Below are 18,307 nucleotides of genomic sequence, written 5' to 3'. Positions count from 1 at the left end.
AAAGGAATGATAAGACTTTTTTTTTAGATCCATTCCAAATCTCCTGGTGAGACTGCACCATTGCCAAGGATATAGTCAACAATATACTGCACAGAACGGCATGTTTACGCGTGAGGCAAGCGCAGACAACCAGCGTCCTTGGGCCTGTGAATGGGCTGCAAAGGGAAGGTGATGGCCAGCAACAGCTTTCATTCCTGGCACCTTCCATGCCGGCAAAGTAGCTGGACTTTTTCAATTTTGGAAATAGGCTGTGCAGAGAGAGAGAGAGTGACGAGATGTTTAGGTCGCTAGGCAAGCACAGAGCCCCAGTGTCCTCGGGCCTGTGAACGGGCTGGAAAAGGAAGGTGATGGCCAGCAACAACTTTCAGTCCTGGCACCTTCCCTGTGGGAGAACTAGCTGGACGCTTTTAATTTTGGAAGTAGGCTGTGCAGAGAATGAGAGTAACGAAATATTTAAGTGATGAGGAGAGACCTGATCCCCAGTGCTATTGGGCCTGTGGATGGGCTGCAAAGGGAAGGTTGTCTCCACAAACAGCTTTCAGTCCCGGCACCTTCCTTGTGGGAGAACTAGCTGGCCTTTTTTAATTTGGAAACAGGCTCTACAATGAATAACAGAGAATGAATAACAGAGAATGACTACATTTTTAGGTGCGACGCAAACAAGGAGCCAGGGTGTTGTTGGGCCAAAGAGCACGGGGGACCTGCGCTTGCCTCAGCACCTAAACGTCTCGTTACTCTTATTCTCTGCACAGCCTATTTCCAAAATTGAAAATGTCCAGCTCGTTCTCTGTCACGCTTTAATCCCAGCCAGCGACTAAGCACCACGCGGCCGCTCACTCACTCCCCCCCTGCCAGTGGGATGGGGGAGAGAATCGGAAAAAAAGTGTAATTCGTGGGTTGAGATACGAACATTTTAATAGAACAGAAAGGAAGAATCTAATAATGAAAATAATAACAATAATCAAATTACAATAATAATACTAATAGGATTGGAACATACAAAGCAAGTGATGCACAATGCCATTGCTCACCACCCGTCGACCAGCGCCCAGAGAGTTCCTGAGCAGCGATCCCTCCCAGCCCAACTCCCCCCAGTTTATATACTAGGCATGACGTCACATGGTATGGAATACCCCTTTGGCCAGTTTGGGTCAGGTGTTCTGGCTGCGTCCCTCCCAATTTCTTGTGCCCCTCCAGCCTTCTTGCTGGCTGGGCATGAGCAGCTGAAAAATCCTTGACTTAGTATGAACACTGCTTAACAACAACTGAAAGCATCAGTGTGTTACCAACATCCTTCTCATACTGAACCCAAAACATAACACTATACCAGCTACTAGACAGAAAATTAACTCTGTCCCAGCCAAAACCAGGACAGATATTCAGTCTTCAGTTTCAAGGTCCAAGGCAAAAGCCTTGATGTCAGTTGAGAACAGATAAAAGTCGTTACGCCTCTCGGTCTGCCTCAGCAGAAGGAAGCCTCTTCTCTTGGGCGCTGGCCATCTCAGCCTCTTCCTCCACATCTGATAGGGAGTTTGGATGGATTGCTACATCGGAACATCTTCCAGTTACTTCCAGCTCCTCTCTTTAAAAGAAAACGATTGAAAACTTGATAAACTTCTATCCTGGTTTTCCAGCTTGTGGGAACACATTTTTCTGAAGCCACCAGTGGTGCTGTATATTCCGTTGCGAGGCACAGCGGGGGCTTCTGCTGCGATAGCCTCCGGGTGCCTGATGGGAACTCAGGAGTGGCACTGGAGAAAAAGCTGCCGGGTTAAAGGTGCTGCTGTCCTTCAAAGTGACATCTCTCTCTGAGCAGGTGACAGGAGGGGCTGGACTCCAGCACAGACTGATGTCGGAAGGACAACAGTCGACTCCAACAATCAGTTATGGAAACCATAGGAATAGGAATGGAAAGTCCCTACATTGAATCCATTGAAGCAAGGATGTGAAACAACGAGGTTCTGTCAGTGCTATTTCCTTCCTGCTGATTTATACCATAGGTGCCCAGTTCTGGAGTAGTGTCAAGAAAAGCATGTCCTTAGCTAACCTAGCTTGATTTTTAATGTTAAAAATGACACCCACTTGTGCATAACGAGTATGTAATTGTAAGAGACCACCTTAATATACCGAGTTAGGTAGTCACGTAGACATGTGTAGAAGCACTTCTGTTATATAAATTGTTTGTAACCAATCATGTATTTTTTTACCACTTTTTCCTTGATCCTGACATGTTTCAAGTATGTGCTGGCTGTGTTAGATGCCTGGCACCCTCTTCTGTGCAGAAAAGAAATAAAAACCAAGTATCTCGACTCAGTGCGTTACTGGCCGTCTGCACACCGGGTAGAAGAACCCCTTTGGGACAACGAGACGAGGTTTGCCACGCTGCTGCCGCTGGGACAAGCGGGATGCCAGGGTGTCCCTGCCACCCTGGGGCTCACAGCTGTCATCTCTTCCTCTGCCTGCCACAGCTGTAGCTGCTGCGTGCCACCAACTCGCCCCGTGGCCCCGGGCGCTCCTGCCCCAGACATGCTGGGTGGCAGGGGAGCGAGGAGGCGTCGGGCCAGCCCATGTGTCACGTCGGCTGCAGCCTCCTGGGGACTCACGGGGACAGCCTGGGCTTGGCCCCATAGAGCAGAGCTGCTGGCCAGGGGGAGTGAGGAGCTCTCTACTGCTGGGCATTTGATGTCCCCCCACCTCCAAGCCCTTGGGGAGGTGGCTGTGGGGAGCCTGGCGCACCCTGGCCCCACTGCCTGGCTGATGGCACCAGGCATGGCCTGGGCCTGTCCTGTGGGACGCAGTGCTCTGCTGAGCCCTGGCAGCTGCTGGGATAACAGCGGGATTTGGGGTCTGGCTGGTGCTGCTGCACTGGCGAGAGGGCCGTGCCAGGGGCAGGGGACAGGTGCTGCTGCTGTGGTGGAAGAAGGCCAGAGCAGGCCAGCTGCCCAAAGGGCTGGGAGGCTGGCCCCAGCGGCCCAGAGGAGGAGGGGCAGGGTGCCCCTGGGGGCACAGCTCTTCCCGCTCCGCAGGGAAACTTCTCCCCTGGCTCACGGGCAAGGATGTGCAAGACCGGAGCATGCCAGAGGTGGCCACGTCTGAACACCAGGATGAAACCTCCAGGTTTTGCAGTCCAGCGGGGCAGCTGGGCCTCTGTTGCAAGGACACCCTGGGTCAGTGTGTGCTGTGCTGCCACGGGCTGCTGGAAAGCCTGGGCGTGAGGCAGCTCTCAGGGCAATCCTGGTTCCTTTGGGGTCTGCCTCGTCCCTTTTGCCCTCTGCCTCCCCAGAGAAAAGACTTCCACAGGAGGTGAACAAACATGACTTCTTTTGGGGGCAAGCCTAACAGAGGGAGGACATTCTAAAACAATATTGGGGCCAGGGTGCGCCGAGGGGTGAGCTGTCCTGCACACAGCGGTAGAGGCCCGAATAACGCCAGCTGCTCAGAATGCTCAGGGTGGTTCCTGCGTGAAGGACACCATGGCCTTGGGCTTGTGGTTCCAGCTTTAATCAAAAAGAGCCATTTTCCTGAAGAGAGCTTCATTTCTGCCCGGCTTTGCAGGGCCAGCAGCACAGCGCCCACAGGGTCCATCCCGAAGTTGGCTGCTCCCTCGGAGATCTCAGGGTCAGCATGGTCTGAGCTGCCAGGGATGAGACTGAGAGTTCGGCATCTTTCTCCAAAAGCTGGAGGGCTGCAGCAGAAGGAAAGAGAACAGAGCTGAAACCCACCTATCTGCAGAGACACCCAGGCATCCCCTCCAGACCATGCCAGCCCCACCCATCCCTCTCCCTGGCCAGATGGAGCAGGTGGGACAAATGCATCAGCTGGAAGCTGCTGCTCAGGAATGCCCCAAATGCCCCTGAGGCGTTCCTCTGCCCTTGAAGCGTTTCCCTGGAGCAGGGCGAGGCATAGCAACACACTGCCCAGGCTCTGTCCCCTGCCCCGCCAGTCCTGGCGCACACAGCACTGCCCCTACTCACCGTTGCAGATCTCAGACAGCTTCTCCTCGCTTTTGTCCCTCAGGTGCTGTGCGGCAAGCCCTAGGTACAGAGCTCTGTCAGACCTCCTGCTCCCCAGCATGCTCCCAGCAGCACGGCTCGTGGCTCTGCTGGTTTGGCTGCACACCCTCCTCGCCCTCAGCAGGGTGACCCCAGGGAAGGACAGTACCTGAGGGGGGGGGGGTGGGGACCGAGCAAGGCTGCCACTAAGCCCACCTGCGCGGGCAGGGGTGGGAGAGGGACGCGCAGAGACCCTGGCTGCCCAGGCCCTGCATGGGGCCGTCGGGGCTCTGGCAGCCACAGGGCTGCCCCTTGCTGCCAGTGCAGCGGCTGGGACTGGGACCAGGCTGCCAAAACAGGGACCCCAGGGGCTGCTGTGGCTCACCAATGAACCTCACGGCTGCTTCTCGCAAGGTGACCTGAGCATCCTTCAAGTATGGCAGGCTCTGACTCAGATATTCTTCAACTCTGCTCCTGTCCTGCACCAGCTGGAGAGAGCACGAGGGCATGGGGCTGACACAGACCCTCCCCAGTGGGCCGAACCGGTCCCTCCTCCCAGCATCCCCTGTCCCCCTTCCACCTCAGGCCATTCCCATCTCCCAGCCAGGAGCCCTGTGGGGTGGAGGTTCAGAGTCAGCTGCAGGCAGGGGGGGGGGTCTGGAGGTCCTGAGACCCCTCTGTCCGTCCCACTGCCAGGGCCCAGATGGGCTTAGGGTCTCCTTCAACATCCTGAGGGCGGGGAGGGGAGAGGGGCCTGGAGAAGAGCCCCTGGGGGCTCTGTGCCTGAGGGCAGGGGAGGAGGATGCAGCTCCAGGCTGCGGGCTCTGGGCTGGAGCAGGGCAGGCGAGGCACAGCTGCACAGGGGGCACCCCTTGTCCAGCCCAGGCCCTGGGGCTTGGGGGTTGTCCTCACCAAGCACTCCCCGATTCTGCCTGTCTGCTGTGTCTGGGTCAGGTGCTTGAGCTGTTTCCACTTTAGCAGCGTTGCAGCGACGAGGAGGGCTTCCTGAGAGGCCTGCAGAGGAAGACGGGGATTGAGGGGATTGTGGACAGGGAATGGGGCTCAAAGCCCTGGCCTCCAACGCTTGCAGGGGCAGCTGGGAAGCTTCTAGGGACTCTTGTGGTCAGGCCTTGGTGGCCATGGGCTGCTGCTGAGCCCTGCTGGACCAGGTAGGGCAGGTGTGGGAAATGTCCGTGCCAGCTTCTCCACCCCTCCTCGCGCTGGGTATGCTGGGACCCTTCCTCTGGGGTGCACTGGAGGCCACCTGAATGGGGGGAGCAGGGGTGGGAGGGGACCCCCACCTTCCCGTCCTCCTCTGCAGCAGGAGGCACAGAGGGAGGACGGGAAGGCAGTGGTGGGACCGGTGCAGGGAAGGAGGGGAGCTCTGCCCTGCCCTCAGTGACTCAGGCAGTTGGACCCTGAGGTGACACAGACTCCAAGCGTCCAACTGCCAGCAGCCCTTGCGCCTCCCTGATGCCCAGGCCACCCCCATGGTGTCAGCACGCCCTTCCCCGCATCACTGGTCAGGTTTGAAACCTGTACCTTGGCCACGCTCTCGGTCTGGTCACACATGTGGAAGAACAGTGGGAGCAGGCTTCCCCGCACGTTCTTCCTCATCTGCTGCTTGTCGTTCCCCACCACTGTCTGCATCACATCTTTGAAGAGGCAGATGGAGAGCTCTCGCAGCTGGCTGGACTGCTGGTAGGGAGGAGGACAGGAAGACTTCAGCAACAGCCGCTCCCTGAGCAAGGGCGTTGGCGTGGCTGATGTGAGCGGAGATGCTTTGGAGTCAGGTTCTGCACACAGGAGCTGTGGGCCAGATCTGCAGCCGTGGCTGAATGGCCCCAGGCCCACGAAAGGCCATGCAAGAGGTTTCCATCAGGCGGTGCCTGTGCCAGCCCCCCCCCCGGCATTCACCACCAGCCACACCAGCCGCACCAGTGCAGAGCTCCCCAGGGATGGCCTGAGGAGGAGACCGGGCTGGCCCTCGGCAATGCCTCCGGGGCACACATCGCCACCTAAGCCTCAGCCCCTCGCCACGGCACTTGGGGAGATCGTCTGGTCCTGCCTGGCAGTGCAGCCAGGGGAGGCCTCGCAGATCTGAGAGCAGCTCTTGGCTTGCAGGTGCTTTGCACAGGGGCTAGGCTGGGCCTCAGCACAGGGGGCTTAGGTCGCCTGGAGGCATCAAGTTGTCAGGGAGAAGCCGTGCTGGGCTGCAAAGCCCAGAAGCCATCTCCACGAGAGCCCAGGGGCGTGAGGAGGGGAACGGCCCTGTGCAAGTGCTGCCGCAGGGCCAGGCTGATGGGCAGTTGTCCTTGCAGAGGGCCCATCAGTGGGGCTCAGGCTCCCACAAGCAGCCTTACATCATCAAAGAGTGGCGGGAGCTTGTCCACCAGCTGCAGAGCGGTGGGGCTGGCCTCCTTCCTCTTCATATGACCTATCACATTTCTGAAGACAAGCAGGGCCTTCATCTTGTTGTCACTGTTGGCATTCTGCTGGGTCTCCATGATGTCTGGCAGCAGGACCAACATTTTTCTTGCCTGCATGAAGCACAGAATTTCCTTTTTGTCAAGCGGTGAAAGACCACCCTGGCAAAAATGCTCTGCCCACTGAGCACCAGCCTCCCGTCCAGATTCCTGGCAGGTGGCACAGGAATCCCTTCAGCCGCCTCTTGGCAGGTGGTGGCCATGGGCGCACCGTTGGGGACATGAGGATAGCAGGGGATAGGGAAGTTAGGGCAGGAGAGCAAAGGCTCCGTGTCCCCTGCTCAGCCACCCCCTTTTCCGACGGGCCCAAACGGGCAGGTGGGTTGGTAACCCTCCGGGCCTGGAAAGCTCCCCAGACAGCCACCAGGCCCCTCCATGCAGCGCTCTGTTGGCCCCCACGGCAGGGTGCGGGGAAGGGCAGAGATCTCTAAGCTGGCAATGAGTGGGCTGTGACCCCTTCATGACAGAGACCCACTGCCCCAGGCCCCAGCGTCAGCCCGTAACATCAGCTGTACCCGAGGCTCTGGCTCATCCTCCCCCTCTCAGCAGGATGCTTCTTCTGCGGACGGTAATCCCTCGACTGAGGCAGTTTGGCACTGGCTGCCTTGGTGCAGAGCAGAAACTCCTGCCCAGCACCACGGGGATGCGCCAGGAGCGAGAGCTCCTGCACGTGGGTGAGGGAGCTGTTCACCTTGCGCTGCAGTGGCAAGGTCTGAGCCTGAAGGACCCCGAGGCCCGCGAAGGGGACAGCAAGGGCATTTGGAGCTGTCACCCCACCTCCTGACTCCCAGCCCAGGCCAAGGCACCGCGTTACCCACTGCCGCAGCCCCAGCCTGCCAACGTGGCTTCACTTGACTATGCCCTGCTCACCGTCTCAGGTCTTTGCGACAGCGTGACGAGGCCTCTGAGCACCAGTGAGAGCAGCGCCAGGCTTGGACGCCTCAGGTACCTATGGACTTTGTACAGGCCAGCAAACTCCTCTGATTTAATGTCGCTGGAGGCCAGCAGCTGAAACAAAGATGGCAGTGAGAGACTGGCAGAGCCTGCAGGGCTCCCAACACCGTGCAGCTCCTGGTTCCCACTGGCAGCTCAGGGCCAGGGCACCAGAGCCAGACAGCCTGTCCTGGGGGCAGCTCTGCCCGTGGACGGCCGCTTGGCACCCCAGTGCCCTACACCCCACCGCACACCACACGGTTGTCTGTGCCAGCTCCTCCTGTCTGCTGAGCGTCGGCAGCCGCTTGCTCTCATGCCTCTGAGGAGCGATTGAGCAGCAAGAGCTGGCACAAAGGAGGCACGACACGCGAGTGGTGACGAGTGTCTCCTGGCCCCAGCCTTGCAGCCCGCTCAGCCTGTGCAGAGGCCATGTCTCTGCCCCCGACCGAGCCCTTGCCCTGCCCCAGGTTTCCAGCCTGCAGAGCAGTGCAGAGGGATGGATGCGGGCAGGGGGGGAAGCAGAGTGCTGCCTGGGCAGGCAGGGGCTGCCTGGGCTTCGTGCTTGTGCACCGGGGGCCCAAGCAGCGTGGAGTGGCCCTGCACGGCTGGCGCAGGGGAACCTGGTGCTGGGCAGGTCCCTGCTGGCCCGAAGGGGCTGTGTCCGTATGTCCTGGAGGAGGTGACCGTGTCGGGGCAGATGGGAGGGGAGAGGGCCGTGCCTGTTTTCCTGGAGAGGCAGGCACAGCCCAGAGAGCGAGCAAGGACCGGTCTGATCACTCACAGCCAAGTGATGGATGCAGGCGTCCTCTGTGTTGGAGCTGAACACCCTGCGCAGCTGCTGGTCCTGGAGCTTGCCGAGTAGCTCCCTCAAGACCTTCTCCAACGTGTGGGGCTGGGAAAGCATCACATCCCACATGGCCAGAGCAGCACTGCAGGCCCAGAGCACTCTGTCAGCAGGGCTGCCTCGGCCACCACACTGTGCCCGGGCCAGCGCGGCAGGTCCCGGGCTTGTCCTGCAGCCCTGGCCATTCTCAACCCCCTCGCCTGAGTGCCTGGGTCCCTGCCTGGGCAAGCAGGAGGGGGCTGAGATAGTGTTCCCCATGGGGCAGGGAGCAACCTTGTGGCGGGGCTCTGGGCTGGCTTGGCCAGGTTTGGCTACTGCAGGCCTGGCCGATCCAGCAGGGCTGGAAAGCGTGGTGGGGTGGAGGGCCCTTCTCCTCAGGGGTGTCCTGCGGTTTTCAGTGGCTCTAGCAGCCGGAAGGGCTCCAGGCCCCTCTCCCCACATGGACAAGCCCACAGGAGCTGTTGGGGTCAGTACCTATCACAAGATGGAGAGAGCTTCAACAGGCTCGTGACCACTTCCATGGGGCACTGGTCAGTCATCAGCAGAAGAAGGAGGTCCAGGCTGTGCCGGGCTGACGCTGTGTGGATGTGCTCCATGTTTTCATAGACGCACCTCACGATGTTTGGCACCTGGATGGCACACGGGTGAGGATGGTGCTGCCACTGGAGTGCAGCCATTTCCTCAGCTGCCTCTGAAGCTGCTGCCCTACCCATCCTACTCTCCTGGCTTAAAACGGCTTCAGGGTGCCTGAGGCACCTGCATTAGGGAGGGAGGGATGGAAGGAGGAACAACGCCTGAAAGGGCTCAAGGGCAGGGCAGCCACAGGCCGCTTACCGCCGTCAGCCAGGAGGCAGGTTCTCTCACAGCCACATCCAGGATGCTGCTCGCCTCCTCCTTGTCATAGATGCTTGAGTCTCCCATGGCCTCAATGGCCACAAGGACGATGTCTGTCCTCTCAGAAGGCTGGAGGTATTTTCCAAATGCCTATGGGAGGGAGGAAGGCAGGGAAGACACGTCACACCGAGTGTCCTGGTGGTGCTGCTTAGCTGAGCGGCGAGAGCAGCTCTGGCAAGAGATGGCCTGGCGGTGCTGACAGCAGTGCCCACAGGACAGCTGGAAGCAGGGGCTGCAGTCAGTGCGCGGTGGAGGATGAGAAGAGAGGGCCCTCAGGGTGAGAGAGGAGGGCTGGGGTCGTGGGCACAGTGTGCTGGCCCTACAGAGAATCAGGGCTTGCTGGTGGACAGGAGGGCTGGAGCTGCTGCTGGGACACTGGAGTGCAGCCCTTTTTAGTCCCTGCTCAGCGACAGCAGCAACCCTCTCACCAGTGACAGTGAGGCCATGCCAACCCTGCTGATTCCGGATCCCTTTGCTCACACAAGTCTCCTGCTGATGCCACGGACAAGAGGCCCAGCAAGCGAGGAGCTCATTACCATTGTAATGTTGCTGGTGCTGGGCGCAGAAAGCCAGGAGGTGATCGCAGCTTCCCGTTCCCTTTGACTCTGTGGATGCTCTGCGTCATCCTCTGGCAGTGTCGTGCCTAAACAGGAGGGGATCACAGAAGAGTCGGTAGGACACAGCGTCTTTGCCAACAAGCTTACCACATGGTGAAAAGAGCTTTGAACTAGGAATGGCTGAGGAGGGAGGTTATGACCCACAGTCAGGGGAGGAGGTGGTGGACAAGGGTGTAAAGCACAGGGTGACAGGCAAAGGGAACAAGAGGGACCTGAAGGATGATGGAGAAGGATGAGAGACTTCTGCCTCAAGCGTATGTGTGCAAATGCTCACAGCCTTGGAAACTCAAAGGAACTAGAGCTCTGCATGCAGTCGCACAACTAAAACATTGTTGGAATAACTGAGATGCAGGGGACGGCTTGCGTGGCTGGAGCGCTGCAGTGCACAGATGCAAGCTCTTCAGGAGAGATGGGGAAGAGGAGGCTGGGGGAGGGCTCGTATTTGAAGGAGCAGCTCAGATGTACGGGACAATCAAGAGTCTGAGAGAGAGTACGTGGGTCAGAAGCAGAGGAGAGGCAGTGCTGGTGACATGGTGGTGGCAGCGTGTTGCAGACACCCCCCCCACTTGGAGAGAGGATGTGGATGAAGTCTTCCTGAAAGCACATGGGGAAGTCTCTGTGTCACATGCCCTGCTTCTCATGGGGAACTTTAACATCCCTGAGACCTGCCTGCAAGATGGCAGGACGCAAGCAGTCAGGGAGATTTCTGGAGGGCGTCAGGGACACCTTCTTGCTGCAGGCGCTGGAGGGACCAGCTGGGGTGATGCACAGCTGGATCTGCTGTTCTCCAATAGGGAGGAACTATTTTCAGGACGTGGTAATCAATGATAGCTTTGGCTGTGGGGACCATGAAACAGCCGGGTTCTGAGAGGTCCTGAGAAGAGTGGGGAAGGAGAGCAGCAAAGAACAGGTCCTGGACTTCTGGCGAGCATTCAGCTTCTGCAGCAAAACGATAGCTGGGATGCTACGGGAAGCAGCTGTGAGGGGCAAAGGAGGTCAGGGAAGCAGACTTTCATGGACAGCCTCCAGAAAGCACAAGAGCGGTCTGTTGCAATACCCAGGGAAACAAGCAGGCATATGAGGAGATGTGTGTGGAGGGATGCGGTCCACCACAGCTTCTCTTACATTTTTGCTGCAGGATGAATCTGAAGAGGTGATGAAGAGCATCCAAAGCAACCCAGCTGATCTCCCAGCTCTTGCAAGTGCGGCAGAGGATGAGGTGCCCCAGCAGCTGTCCCAGGATGGGCATATGGATCTCTGTGTGGCAGGCAGGGCTGGCATCATCTCCTACAAAGGTGCTCCAGACCTGGGCAGGAGAGGGAGGACAGGTAGAAGGGCTGACGGGCAGCAGCTGCGACCAAAGCCCTGAACCCAAGACTCTGCCCAGGGGAAGGATCCCCGGTGAGCTGGAGCTTTGGAGGGCCCTCCCAAAGCAGCTAGCTGGGCAGCAGGGCAGGGAGAGCTGCCAGGCCTGGGCTCCCACCATGTCCCTTGGGCAGTCCCATCCTGCACAGGACTGGGGGCCGAGACGGCTCCTGGCGGAGAGGAAACTGGGGAGAGAAGACCGTGGGAAAAAGAAAAAAGAAAGAAACCAAGACCCTCGCTCCAGGGCAGAGCCTTGCTGAACGCCTCAGCCGGTGCCCAGGCTTGCCGCGCAGGCATCTCTGAGCTGCAGGCTGCTCCCGTGTGCAGGGAAGGGGAGAGAGCCTGGCTGGAGGGTGCCTGGCTCCTTACCTCCACGGAGGAACAGCTGGCCAGCAAATCACTCAGCCTCCCAATCCTCCCCACGGCCCTCTCGCACACAGCTGCACTCTGGCAGTTGGTGAAGGTCAGCAGCATCTGGGAGGAGAGAAACTGCCGATGTGCCCTGCGAGCTGGCACCTGCACCAGCAGAAGCAGCACTGCTGAAGTCCTGGCTGGACACGTGCAGTCCCTGTGGCCAGGCAGGTAGGCAGATACCACACCCAGGGCAGCGTCTGCTCCTTTCCGTGCCCTCCCCCAGAACACAGCCCTGTGTCCCCTCTCCATGAAGGCTGGGCTTTTGGGCAGGAGCCTGCCCAGGGGGTCTGCAATGTGGGAATGGGGATACAGCCCCCTGGGAAGCCAGGAGTACAGAGCTTCAGGGCTGGGCTCCCTGTGCAGGACAGGCAGGTCCCAGGGGGTCTCTGCCCCGGTCAGACCTGGGGAGGAAAGCACAAGGGACTGTGAGGCGGGGGAAGAGCAGCACCAGCTGCCACCACTGTGGTGCCTAAGGAGAGGGGTCAAATGCCTCCCACCGCTTTGGTGCAAGCAAAGCTCTGGGGACAGAGCTGGCCCAGAATTGCCATGGGCAAGGCTTTGCCGTGACACAGGAGGAGGCTGCAGAGGGCAAGTCACATTGACTGCAGGCAGGGGGCACTGGGCTCTGGAAGAACATGGTGGGCCACCCCTGCCTCCCCCAGGGGAGCTGGGCACCCTCCCTGCAGTGTGCTCTGTGCCTGGCACTGGGGTGCGAACTGTCCACTCAAGAGTGGACACTCCCTTCCAGGGTGAGGAGCAGCCCCTGCGAACCCTACTCTTTGCCAACACCAGACCTGTAAGATTGTCTGCAGCTCTGTGAAGCCAGAGGCAGAAGAGCTGAGCACCAACGTCCGCAGCATGGTGTCCATGGCGTCCAGGGTCTGCAAGGAGGACAAAGGGTTGTGGCAGTCTTTCTGCAGTCCCTCTCAACCCTGGAGACGGATCTGAACTCCCCACGGCAAGAGAGGACGCCTGCGCTGCCTCGCGGTGCCCAGGGGAAGCCTCGGAGCAGGCAAGCTGCTGTGGGCAGAGCAGCCTGCAGCACTGGACGTGGCCAGGCCCACGGGAAGGGGACAAAGGGATGAGGGTGGCAAAGCAAAGTCGATATCCTGCCCTGCCTTGGATCTCCGGTTGTCTCTCAGCACGCGGCGGCCGGGGAGCAGCCCAGAGGGACTGGGGGCTCCTGTAGCTCAGCCAGCACTTACCTCAAAGTAGAGTGTAGTGTCCAGGCCCTGCATGTCTGGTTTTGGAGGAAGCAAGAAGACACTCCTGAAGCAGGCTTCTAAGAGGCTTTTCTTTTTGCCCTCTAGCACCATCTCCACTTTGCTGCAAAGAGAGAGAGGGGGGGGGGTCCTGTCGGACACCGGTGCTGGGAGCGGTGCCTCGATGCCTTGGGCAGGTGGACACGGAGCTCTGGAGCAGGGGGTCCCCAAGAGGGATGGAGGGTGTGTGGGGAGTGCTGCCAGGAGGCACCGCCTCCATCCTCGATATGGCCTGGGCCAAAGGACAGTCCTGGCAGGCAAGCCTCCCGCCTCCCGTTCTGGGGAAGAGCTGAGACGTGGCGGGGAGCCGCAGGATCCCTCTGCCCTCCCCTGCGCCCTCCCAACAAGCTGCCAGCAGGGCAAAGCAGAGGCCCTCTGATGGCACCACTGGACTGTGCCTGGATGGGGGGTGGCCCCGGCCAGGCCCAGGGCCACGGGTTGTGGAAAGGTTCCAGCCAAACCAGGGGCCTGGCAGGTACCTCAAGGCAGCGATGGCAAGCATAGCTTGCTGCCGCACCGCTGTGTGCAGGTGGTCCATGGGCTCCTCTTCCAGCAGCACCTGCAGAGCACATCCGGGATGGGACCTGGCAGCTGCCAGCACCCAGTACCAGCAGACCCAGCACCAGGTGGCAGGGCTGGCGGAGACCCTCTGCCCCTGCCCCAGCACCGGCCCCCAGTGTGCCCCCCGCCCCCCCGCCCCGGTGCTGGGGTCTCTGCTGGCAGGGCTTCTCAGCAGCATCCGAGTCCCCTCGGGGCAGCTCGGTGTCCACACACTCTTGTCCCTGCCTTCCCCTGCCCATGCGCTGTCCTCACGTTGTGCCGGTGCCCGGGGACCTTGCCGCCCTCCCCAGACCCGCCGGGTGTCCCCTCACCTTGATGTTCTCTGCCAGCTCAAATTTGTGGCAGAACGCATTCAGGCCCTGTGACCAGCCCTTGCACCTGGCAGCTTTGCACAGGGTGCAGATGGTCTCTAGGAACCGCATCTTCTGGGCCTTCTCCTGGCAGCCAGGGGACAGAGAGACAAACGGGGAGCGTGAGAACGTAGACACGCGGCCAGCAGGACTGGAGCACTGGGGCTGCAGTGCTGTGCAGGAGACCTGGCGGGAGCGGCTCTGCCCAGCCAGCGGTCGCCCAGCAGCCCTGGCAGCAGGCAGCAGAGCCGGTGGCTCCATCGGGAGACGCAGGCACAGCTACCATGGAAATGGCCGTGGTTACCTTTTTGGAGTTCTTTAGAAAAACCTGGATGAACTGCATGGATTCTTTTTCCTTTCTGTACAGAGCCAGCCAGCTGGAAGCGGCAGAGAGGGCACCTAGTAAAGGAGGAGAGCAGGGAGGGCTGTAGGGAGAGGCCGAAGGCAAACACGGGGAGAGGAAGGAGCTCTGCCCTCTGTCCAGCCCCGTTCCCGCTCCCCTGGCACGGTCTCCCCACGGGTGTCTGGGCTGGAGGATGCCCGGCAGGTGGGCTGTGATGCTGGAGTGCAGCACGGCACAGAAAGCCACGAGGGCACCGAGCTTAGGAACTCACTTGCAGATGGGCTGGAAAGGTCCCCGTCCCCCACTACGGCTGCCTAGTGCCAGGCCAGCTGCCTCTTGCTGCCCATATCCCGCAGCAGGAGCCGGGTCCCCTCTGCTGTCTCCCACCCTGCGGGAGGCTGTGCTGGGGCAGTCTCCCAGCCCTAAGCAGCATTCCGGCAGTGCCGTGCTCCCCACCCGTGGGACTGCCACTGCCGATGTGCCGGGGAAACAGGACCCTGGCGTCGATCGGGGTGCGGTCGCTGGCCCCAGCCCTGCCCAGCCCAGCAGGGCCCCTCACTTACCGATCTGCAACGGCTTGGGCATGCACACCTCGTGGGGCTCCGGTGGAGAGCTGCTCTCCTGGGGAGCCCTGTTCTCCTCCCAGGCCACCCTGGGGCGGCTGGGGGGTCTCTCCGCCATCCTGCGGGACAGAGGAAAGGGGTAGGGATGGGGAAGGGGTAAGCTTCGGCAAAATGCCTCGGCACCGCGGGGCTGCCGGGGGTGGCGATGAAAGACGTGGGCTGCGCTCAGGGGCTCCTCGCCAGCTCCACGCTCTCGCCCTGTCCCGTCGCCGTCCCGCCAGACACTGCGGGGTGGGGGCCACGGCTGCGTTGACCATATGCAGCACCACAGGGTGTCACAGAGACAGGTCAGGTCACAAAGGCACCACTGTGACACGCCACCCAGGCCGGGAGGGGCAGGGTGTCCCCTGTGGGTGGCACAAGGCCCACTCACCCCTGGGCACTTGGGTCCTCTTGGGGGGCCCCAAGTCCCACATTTGCCCTCATATTCCCTGGGGATCTCCCTGTTGCTCTCCAGCTGGCCCAGAGCCCCATGTTCACACGTCCCAGCATGCCCCCGGGACCTTTCATTCCCTTCAGTGCTCTCCAGAGCCCTGCCTCTCTCCTTTGGAAATGTTATGTTCGATGTCTGAGATTTGTTCAAGCTTAATGCAGGTTGCATTTTTTTGTCGCTTCATCTCTTCTCTTCCTCCTACCAAGCAGGAAGAGCTCATGCAGAAAAGAGGGAAAAGAAAATGAAGCATCTCCTACTGAGTTTGCCCTTTTAGGATTTGGGAACCTTGCAGAAATGGAGATTGCTGTCTTGCTGGTTTTTCCTTGTTCTGTTTTTTTGACCGTGACCAAGAACCCCTCATCATTGCACTGGTGCTGGCTGACCACCACCTCCAACCCTCCACGGCCACTCCTCCTGCCTGATGGCCTGCGCTCCCTCCCAGCTTTCAGAATGGCGGGAAGCCCGTTTCTGCGGGGGCTGCACAGAAGTTCTACCATTTGAGTGGTTTGGTCTGTGGGGAATGTTATCCCCAGGGGCAGGGGTGTCTTATGCTTGGTTTTTAGCAATACGTAAACTTCTCCCCTGCAGCACAGCAGGAATACCGCTTTCTGCTTTAAGCTCGGAGCAGGATAAGAAAATGTAAGGTCAGTATCCTAACCGAGTGTTTCTATCCCAACTGACTTTGTATGTTGCTAATGAAATTTACGAATTCTTTTGTAATCTCACGCTAATCTTTAATCATTCCTGCGATGATACTACGCTGGCCACAGTGCGGAGTTCACCACAGATGTGACGAGATGCTCTCTTCACATTGCTACGATTTCTGGCATCTTACAATTCACATCCTTTCCTCCGGTCTGAAAATCTCTTTTGGCAAAAAGATGTTTACACCTGCTCCTCTCGTCTGATCGTTGTTTGGTGTTACAACTGTCAATGGAACTTTAACATGGTATGTTGCTTACCAGATGCTATCACAGTGGGAAACCTGTACAAAATACGCTCTTTTTTCTAAACTGTCTTAACATGTTGAATCAGTCCCCTCATCTACAGTCTAAGAGACAGAGAGCTTGAAGGATGGTTCAGAAAGTCTTCTTTAAACGTACAGAACTCATTGGGATCCAAATAAAAGTTGGCTGATTTGAACAGCACCTAAGCTGCTCCTTATTTGTGCCTTTAGAGATTTCTAAGGTAGGCGGCAGAGAGGACAAACGCTATTTGATGATGTCTGCAGTCACAGATCACAGAATCACAGAATGGCTGAGGTCGGAAGGGACCTCTGGAGGTCATCTGGTCCAACCCCCTGCTCAAGCAGGGACTCCCAGAGCTGGTTGCCCAGGACCACGTCCAGACGGCTTTTGAGTATCTCCAAAGGTGGAGGCTCCACAGCCTCCCGGGGCAAGCTCTGCCAGGGCTCAGTCACCCATGCAGTAAAAGAGTGTTTTCTGATGTTCAGAGGGAACCTCCTGTGTTTCAGTTGGTGCCCGTTCCCTCTGGTCCTGCACTGGGGACCACCGGAAAGAGCCTGTCTCCATCCTCTTTGCACCCTCCCTTTGGGTATTGATACACATTGATGAGGTCCCCCCCGAGCCTCCCCTTCTCCAGGCTGAGCAGTCCCGGCTCTCTCAGCCTTTCCTCATGGGAGAGATGCTCCAGTCCCTTAATCATCTTCATGGCTGTCTGTTGTACTCTCTCCAGCATGTCCATGTCTCCCTTGTACTGGGGAGCCCAGAACTAGGCACAGTGCTCCAGGTGTGGCCTCACCAGTACCGAGCAGAGGGGCGGGATCACCTCCCTCGACCTGCTGGCAACACTCCTCCTAATGCGGCCCGGGACATCGGTAGTCCTTTTTGCGGCAAGGGCACGTTGCTAGCTCCAGTTCAACTTGGTGTCCGCCAGCATCCTCAGCAGCCTTCTCTGCAGAGCTGCTTCCCAGTCGGTCGGCCCCCAGCATATACTGGTGCCTGGGGTTGTTCCGCCCCAGGGGCAGGACTTTGCAATTTTCCTTGTTGAACTTCATGATGGTCCTGGCGGCCCATTTCTCCAGCCTGCTGAGGTCCCTCACTTGAGGCTTCTCCCTTGCGCTCCTCTCTTTTGGTAGCTGCTCACATTTGTAACCACTCAAGCTGTTTAGAAACTGCAGTGGGTCGCCAAGACTTCCTCATTCTAACTGGGACTATTGAAGTACTGAAGCCAACAAGCTGCTGCAATATAGTGTGCATGTTGACAGCCCGATTCTTACCATCATGTCAGATTTGACATAAGCAGTATGGCTCTTCAGGCTCTGGTTGTGCAAAAAACTGTTGAGACTCTACCACATAATTACATCTTTTCTTTCTGTCGCAGATGCCAACTGTTGCCAGAGCTTTGCCAATGTTTGTCTAGTAACGTAGTTCCTATTACTGCTTACTCTAATACTAGCTTTTAAAAAGCTTAAGAAATAGTGACATGATAACGTCGTATCTCCCCAGAAAAAGAAAAAGAAAAAAGAAGATATTTCACTGTGACTCTTGTACAATTGTATCAGCTTTCTGCTTTTCTGTAATAAATGGCTTCCTTTTGCAGAGGGAGAGGTCCTTCTTTGTACCACCCCTGCCTCATCAGCTGCACGCAGGCATCTGGGCAGCATGCACTCAGTTGCGTCCCAGAGAAACTCTTCCTTTATGAACTGGGACCTGCCGAAAACCTCGGGAGCTGGTACGCTCCCCTGGGGAAAATTGCATCCTTACCATTCTCGGTCACCCAGCCTCAGCTTTTCAGGGGCCTTTCCCCTTACCCACTTTCAGCGCACGCCTCTTCTGCTTGGGACGTGACTGTCCGCAAAACCCCACCAACCCCACCACTGCTCCCTTGCACGGTCCCAGCCTGCAGGACATTTTGAAGCACAGCTCACGTCGGCTGCAGGGGGACACTGAGGAAGAGGCAGTGAGGTGTCTTGGCACTCCCAAAGACCCCTGCAACCCCCACGGGGCACCCAGCCCACTGGCCACAGACCCATGGCATCCCCATCAGCCAAGTGAGCCCGGCAGGAGTATGGGACAGATAAAGCACCTTTGGGATTCAGCAGGCGAAGTTGCTGCCAGCCCCAAAAGAAAGATCCCAAAAGAGGCCAACCGCACAGCCAAGCCTCCGTGCCTTACGCGCCTGCTGAGCAGCAGCCTAGGGGGAGCTGGGCTCTGCTGAGGGGAGCTGC

The sequence above is a fragment of the Harpia harpyja genome, chromosome 2 (genome assembly GCF_026419915.1).
Source record: "Harpia harpyja isolate bHarHar1 chromosome 2, bHarHar1 primary haplotype, whole genome shotgun sequence".
Taxonomy (NCBI): Eukaryota; Metazoa; Chordata; class Aves; order Accipitriformes; family Accipitridae; genus Harpia; species Harpia harpyja.
This window is presented reverse-complemented; position numbering follows the sequence as displayed.